Source organism: Solea senegalensis, linkage group LG11 (assembly GCF_019176455.1).
Source record: "Solea senegalensis isolate Sse05_10M linkage group LG11, IFAPA_SoseM_1, whole genome shotgun sequence".
NCBI lineage: Eukaryota > Metazoa > Chordata > Actinopteri > Pleuronectiformes > Soleidae > Solea > Solea senegalensis.
Window position 1 is genome coordinate 20,294,512 of NC_058031.1, and position 6,285 is coordinate 20,300,796.

General features: G+C 41.9%; 1 non-coding gene across 1 annotated transcript; it reads right to left on the reverse strand.

The window, feature by feature from the left end:
- Positions 1-3,526: 3,526 nt before the first annotated feature.
- Positions 3,527-3,598, reverse strand: trnae-uuc. Its single transcript has one exon. It is a non-coding gene; the product is annotated as a tRNA-Glu (tRNA).
- Positions 3,599-6,285: the final 2,687 nt, after the last annotated feature.

Consider the following 6,285-nt stretch of genomic DNA (forward strand, 5'->3'; position numbering starts at 1 on the left):
TCTTTTCACCCCTGCGTCACCATGGTTGCCTCGTTATATCCCATACAATGACAAATGAAGCTTTCTATTCTACGGCACCACCATCACCTCCCTCAACCCCCGCTCTTCATGCAACCTGTTGATGCTTGGCACATGAGAGCACAGATCTGTTCCTTTTCTTAAATCACGGCTCCTTATATTGTGTGTTCTTTTGTACTTGTTTTCAAACACGAATCCCGTGAAAAGGACATTGTGCTCCGAGAGTAAGATTAAAGCTGCGTGTTCAAAAAGGCAGCGATGTGGTATGTTCTCAATCTTTGATGACGAGTGTGAATACTATAGTATTATTCTTGTACTGCAGAGTGATGCCCTTGTCTGCTACTGGATTGGATCACTGAGTTTTAAAGTAACAATCAATTAACTAGCACGTGTTTGTCCAGCAGTGTATTTTTTTCACCACAGTTGTGGTCATGTGAAAATAATTTTAAAGCTCTTCCTCCCACAGGGTATACCGTGGGTATACTTTCCTGCAAACCATAGATTAGGAATTCCTGGAGGGACAGACAAATCCTGCTTGTGTTGCAAACGAGTCTGGCTGTTGTTACGTTTGTCCGTATTTGTGCCCGCTTTTTTTCAGATACGCCGTTTGCTGTCAGGGGGCAATAAAGTTAAGAACCCAATGTACAGACCTATTTAGAGAGATTAGGGAGTTTATTTGACAGAAATAATGGAGAGTAACGTTAAGTTGGCTGGGCAGGGGCAGAGGTAGTGGCTGGTCGGGAGGAGTTGTAGAAGTGGAATTAAACTAACGAGAGGAGGCTGAATGATCTGGTGAAGACTGAGGTAGAGAGCTGGGAATTTGAGCATGAGAATATGAACTGTGAGGCGAGGTGCTAAGGAGGGACTTCATGTATTCTTTTAACAAAAAAAAAAAACAAACAAAAAAACATGTTACTAACATTAGAGAATTTTGGCGAACATTTTAGAATGTTAAATAATATCATGATAAAGAAAGTCCTGGAAAGCTGCATGCTCCCCCTAGTGGTGCTTCAAAATAAATCACCAGGACTGCATGCTGTTTACTCATGTCAAATATATATATATGTAAAATCCCCATTCATGATTGTCTAAATGAAGGGAATTGACCTTGATCAGAGCTTTTTTTATCACAATGCACAACACCGTCGTATATCTACTCTGTAAATGGTCGAAATGGATCAGCTGTTTCCAGAAAGTCTGCGTCTGCCCCTTTCTTCCTCCGTGTTCAGCCGTGTGTTGTTGTCCCTTCCTGTGGTTATTACACAAACCTCCACCAGGCTTTGTTTGGCCTTCCACAAAGCTCCACTGGGACCTAATGACTTTCATTATCAGATGTGGGAATTTAATTTGAGCTGCACCGCTGTCAGAGATGAGTGGCCAGATACAGAGCCATGCCGGAGAAAATAAAAGAGTGAGTAATTACCCTTTAGGGGAGTGGGTGGGGTGGTGGCAGTTTGTGGGTGACATGAGCACAACGGGTCGAGATACTGAGAGGAGGAGCAGGAGAGGGAGGGAGGGAGGGATGCCGAGCGTGGTTTATGAAAGAAATCAATAGTGAGTTGCCACCATCAGGTTATGAGATTTGAGCCGGGATCTGTTTCCTCATTGTGACCGAAGCAATGGTCCGCGTTATTATCCACGAGGTTAGCAAACAAAGGGTTGAAGCCGGGTGAACGCGCAGCACTGTTTGCGAGGATGGAGGCGAGGCCAGATTAGTAATGCGTGATTAGGAAGGTATTCTAGTATGGAATTATTGCCTTCTACCTTTTGACAAACACGCCTCCTCAAATGTGACACAAACCTAATACTTTGAGAGACAGAGAATGAGAAAATGGCGGAAGATGAAAAAAAAATCAGTGCAGTTTGGTAGAGAAAAGCCTCCAATGTGTATGTTGAAATCAGGGCTGAAATATTCCCCTTTACATCAACTAAGTGTGTGCTTATTAAGTGATATGACCTTTAAGTTTAAGTGAAGTTCTATGACAATAGCTGCATAATAATAAACAATGTGTGAATGTAAAGTATGTACAGAAAAAACTGTCAAAGTGACTGTAGTAGAATGTAATTATGCCTAAGGTTAATAAGAGCGCGGTCATTTCTATAAGGAGTATTACAAATAGTACATTGCAAGTGGACTATTGTACCTGGTATTTTCTTATTGCACAAGTGATGTATAATGACAGCTGGCTCACAGAATGACTTAATCCCAATCTATTGGTCATAAAATGGAAGAAAGTAGGAAAAATAGTAGAAAACATACAGGATGCAGTACAATATTTATTCATATTTTATGGCGGGCTGACCTTAAGGCGTCATGTTTTTATTTGGTAATAGCATGTAGTATTTTGAAAGTCAGCTTGATGATCATTGTGTGACACATGCAAATAATCATTAAAAAAACACCCTGGAATACAATGTATTATGTTAACACTGTAGCCCCGCCGTCGCCCCACGCTGCAGCCTTCTACTTTCATCTGCCCAACACTAAAACTAAAACCTAACTACCCAACTAAACCATAACTCCTGCAAACTGAAAATCTCTAAAGTAGGCTTATGGCGCTTCATCAAAGTCCAAGTTCATAAATTTACTTTCCTAAACAAGATGCATTGGTGAGAGTTGCTTTACATTGTTAATATGGACCTTTTAAACGTGATAAAAAATGCAATTAATCCCGATGAACTACTGAATTTCTACAATGAATTAAGATTAAGAGAACATTTATTGTTTAACAGCCCAAAGATAAAAATGCCGTCTTTGTTTTCTGACTCACAGTCAAAGCATATTTATCACACCTATACGGTAGCGGCAACACTGATTAAGCCGAGAAGTCTGTGATAAACACAAACCTCTTGGAGCTTTGCCATTGCCTGCTCCACGTCTTGCTCTTCCAGCGTTTGTAAAACCTCCCATCTGTCTCCACTGGTCTCTCCAGCAGCAGGATATCTTGTGCTATGTGTTGTAATATTACATTACATTACATGTCATTTAGCAGACGCTTTTATCCAAAGCGAGGGGTGGAATCAAACTTGCGACCATTGCGACCCACATAGGGTACCGGTCTTAACCACTGAGCCACTCCACCCCTGCTAATAAAGGAAGACGTTAAAAATGCTACATGAAGCACTGATCAAATATAAGCAGGTGCATTTGCACACACACACACACACACCAGGCAGCACTTATGGTGTGTTTCCACCAGCTCTACTCGACTCGTCTCGGCTCACCTCGGTACGATTATTTTGTGTTTCCACGAGCACGTACGTGCTCTGGCGAGGTTCCAATCAAATGCCGACCACCGATTGGTCAGAGTGCCGTCACAGGAAGAGACGTCCAACACAAGAATCACAAAGTCACTAGTCACTCGTTTGTGCGTCGAGGCGAGCTGGGACCATATCGTGGAAAAGGGGCTATAATTGCACTTAACTTGGGTAGCTAACACAGGGAAACCCAGACCTGTACAGTTCCAGTTCTTTAGCCCACGTAGCCCACTGACAGACATAAAGCATGTTCCCATACCGGGAGTTGAACCCGGGCCGCCTGGGTGAAAACCAGGAATCCTAACCGCTAGACCATATGGGATACACCCATCAGTTACCATCAACCAGCTCGCAACCTTTCTGAATAATGTGAAGTAAGAACTCTTAAAGAGACACAAGGTGGTCAATTAAGTTGTTGAAGTCCCAACTCCAAAATAAGGTTTCAATGTGTACAATTCTTTTTAAATTCTGCAAAAGTCTGAGTCCTTCGCTCAGGGATTGCTCAAGGATAAAAGCACAATGTAAACCCTTACAATGAGGCAACACTGCCAGCCACTGCACCACTATGTGACGCCTGCTGATATACAAGAACTACAAGAAAGGAACAATCAATCGGCGATTCACACTTGCTCGCCTTTTCCAACGCAGAATATTAGGAGAGAGTCTTGCCTGAAAGAAATCTCGCTTGCGATGGGAGACACTGAACAATTACAAGGAGGTTCAAAAGGAGTCGTTTCACTAAGCAACTGCACGTACACTTCTCTTTGTTGGCCGACACTGCAGTGGAGAGAGTCAGACAGTAAACAACATGTACTGCTTCAATATCATTCAAGTGTTTCGGAGATTGCCTCGGGCCATGACCATGTTCAACAGGTGGGGGGGGGAGGGACAGAAAGGTTTCACGAGCCTCAACTGACTTTTGCATGTTGCCATTGACTTTTAATGGAAATTAGAATATTAGTGATATCATATGTAATTATGGGCACAAAGGGCATCTTCATCATTTTATTCAATTTCATCAAAGCATCGAAGACCCACATAGACTGCAATCTACAGTATATGTCATTGCGATATTCAATCACTACACATGATGTTTATCTAAAGCTTAAAAATCCTTACAGGCATAACAACAACTGAGAGACGGATTTTAAAAAATGCAGCGCTGTACACTGAAGCTGCATTAATCCACATCCACTGTGCACACACGCAACCCAAAATCTCACCGTTAATCCACAAACCTGCAGCTCTGATCACAAAAACAAATTGGCAATTTGGGGTAAAAAAAATATATAAAAAAAAAATAAAAATGAAAATGTGTTCACTAACACTAGCTGTTGAAATCTATGCCTCACTATTATCCAGATGTTCATACAGTAAAGGCTTCATTTATATGACCAGCAGAGGGCAGCATTGCTTTCTGTTTGACAGTAATGAGAAACATGAATGGAAGACCTTCTTATCTCACACTGTTTATCACCAACTACTTGGCCAGTGGTGGGTGAGCAAATAAGGAGTTTATTATATTTTATTTGTTTTGGGGCAATTTAGTAAGGTGGGGTCACCGAAAGAAACAGACTCAAGAAACATCGAGTGACAGACTGGCAGCAAAGCGTCTGCGTTGTAATTCACTGCAGATATGAAGGGATTCAGGAGATTAAAATTGAAATGCCCGAATTAATTTGTGTTACATTCACAGTCACTTTGCACTGTGTTTCATTATCGCGGTGTCATAGCCCCAGAACAGAAACTATCACCTTCCTCACACCCGGCGTCGGCACATCCCTCACATCCTGTCACACCTTTAAGTCTTTAAGTCTGTCATGCATTAAAACCACAAAAATGAAAAGGTCACAATGATTTTTTCTGCACTCTATTCCCTCAAATGTTAGGAGAACACTGTCACAGAGATATGCCTCTCCATCACATCCACAAATCCACACGTACAAACGTATGAAAGCACTTACAAGTGGCCGCTCCGTCGTAAAAGCACGCCAGCCTTCCACAGCACAGCGCTTTCATGACGGAGGCGCCTTAATAATTCTGAAGCTTTTATTTTTAAGGTAAAAGAAAAGGTTGATTTATAGCGTGTCCTTCTATTCCATGCCTCAGTAATGTAAATGACGAGAAAAGACATGCTGGTCGAATTAGTGCTGATTGTTACCAAGCGAAAAACCATTTCTGCCTCCTCTCTTTCTTCTCAGAAACACTGGCTGTGAATGTATTTCGTACAACTGTGTACGCACATGGGCGAGCATATTATAAAGTCAGAGCTTCATCCTAACCGATTTAATGCTCACTCATGTTCAAGCACGTTTGAGTGGTTCCCTCCATGAGTCCAACAATAATAATAACACAATTCAATCAAACTCTGTTGCATTTTGTCAGGACAGAGCATCTAAACAACACCGACTATGGTGAACGTGTTCATGTTGTGTATCATAAAGATCTTCATGGGTCCAACAATGGACTAGATTCCAAACCTTCCTTGTTCCCATGAGCATACTCTTTTTAAAGAGAGGTTGGGAATAATTCAATGCTCTTTCCCTCCTCAAGGCAACTTTTGGATGGAGCGCTGTATCCTAAATAAATCAAGATGCCATCGCTGAGAGTGGTTGCCGTTGGTACCTTCACACCTCTAAATTCAAACGTGGCAATAGTATAGTGCAGGAGAAGGTGGTCAAGGCTATTTACCCCTTAAGTGTCTGAGATGACAATGGTTGAATGTTTTCTCTTTGCTGCCGTGGCTACATATGACCGTGGCAACCATGGCAACCATACCAAGATAAAGGATGCAAGGGCTGTCAAAGTTGCTGGAATTATGTCTTTTTATCAGCAGTGTGCGAACACACAGTGCTAATGAGGACAAATGGCCTTGAAGCATTATCAGCACAGAATTTAATTGTCAGGCCTGGGCCAATAAGATTAGCAAAGAAAAAAAAAAAAGAGATGCCGCATCAATTGCATCTTTATCTCCATTTCAACCCACAACACAAGCCACTTTTTGGCAAC